This window comes from Camelus bactrianus, chromosome 6, assembly GCF_048773025.1.
Source record: "Camelus bactrianus isolate YW-2024 breed Bactrian camel chromosome 6, ASM4877302v1, whole genome shotgun sequence".
Classification (NCBI taxonomy): Eukaryota; Metazoa; Chordata; class Mammalia; order Artiodactyla; family Camelidae; genus Camelus; species Camelus bactrianus.
Window position 1 is genome coordinate 61,571,479 of NC_133544.1, and position 1,588 is coordinate 61,573,066.

General features: G+C 41.8%; 1 non-coding gene across 1 annotated transcript; it reads left to right on the forward strand.

Moving 5' to 3' along the window:
* Positions 1-1,165: 1,165 nt before the first annotated feature.
* TRNAS-AGA (transfer RNA serine (anticodon AGA)) lies at positions 1,166-1,238 on the forward strand. Its single transcript has one exon. It is a non-coding gene; the product is annotated as a tRNA-Ser (tRNA).
* The last annotated feature ends 350 nt before the right edge of the window (positions 1,239-1,588 follow it).

Sequence of the window (1,588 nt, forward strand, 5' to 3'; positions counted from 1 at the left end):
TTACGAAAAATCCATCCTTCATGCCCCACCCCCATGCCCCTAACGTCCTCTTTCCCTCAGTCTATCACCAAAAGATAGCTTCAAGCTGTAATATTCTCAGCAGAGCAGGCATGCAGGTAGTAGACCAAAAAGAGAAAAAGTACACCAAAAAGAGAAAAACTAGATCTCCATCACCTGTCCTTTCGTTTGTGTGATCTCAGTAGGCAGGGCCCACTGCGCTCAGAGAGCCCCGGGTGGAAGAAGGGAGAGTCCTGGGACTGAAGAGTTGCCTCTTCTCCCTGGACTCGAGGAAAGCACAACGTAGAAATGAGGAAACAGAGCCGGGGACAGTTCGCAGTTTCCTGTGTAAGGCAGAAGTCTCCATAGTTTTCTCTCACAGTAAAGCAGCCCCCAACTACTTTGCAAACAAATGGATCTGGAAGGCTGGCAACTTCTGGCTGGGAGCAAGAACTTGAAAAAAAACAAAGTCTACTTCTATTTAAGGAAAGACTTAAACCTCAAGACAAAGCACTCTACACACCCACAAGACCGGAAAAAAAAAATACTGTTCAAGTATGATGATCTCAAAGGATGGTAAGGATCTTGATCAATTGGAACTCTTACACTTTTCATAAGAGTGTAAATTGTTACAACCATTTCAGAAAACACAACACCGTGACCTGCTAAGGTTAAATCAATGCATGTTATATGACTGTGCTCTTGGAAAATTACAGAGAAGCCCTTGCATACAAGCACACATTCATAGTAGCATTGCTCATAAATGTGAAAAATGAGGAACAATGCAAATGTACAAATGTTCACTGACAAGGATAGGGACACACATACGAATACGTGAGTAAATTCACACAAGTGTCTAATGTGCCTTTGGAGGAGAGAAGAATGGAGTGTTCAATTCTGCCCTATTTATGTTTCTACTTGGGAGCAGACATTGGTTGTGCGTGTGTGTGTGTCTGTGTTTTCCTTTGTTGGTTTTTTAAAGAAATAGGAAGAAAAAACTTCCTCCCCTTTCCTTGCTCTCCCGTTGTTCAGTCCTCTGACACCCCCCACTCCCACCCATTTTGTTGTTTTGTTTCACTATGAGTCCACACTCCTATTTTTGTTCACCCTGTTTTCAGTGGAGTCCAATCATGCACAAAAAAAGAAAATTAATAAACCACATGAGGAAGAGGGTATAGCTCAAGTGGTAGAGCGTATGCTTAGAATGCATGAGGTCCTGGGTTCCATCCCCAGTACCTCCTCTAAAAATAAATAAATAAATAGATAAATAAATAATACAAAGTACCTCTCTCCCCCTGCCCCCCAAACAACCACATCAAAAGAAACATCAGAAATAAATCTTTAAACATAAAGTTGAATGAAAACAGCAAATCACACGAGACTACAGGCTGTGTCACCATTTTTGTTAAGGTTAAACTAAACAATTATTACTGAGGCTTACCTACCTACGTGATTTTTAAAAACCTAAGAAAAAAAGGTAAATACCAAAAAATAATTATTATCTCTAGATGCGAGATAGGCGGGGATGGGGGTGCAGGGGGCACAGAGGCTGGGACCAGCACATGGGTAGAAAATTCCACCCGTGTTGCTC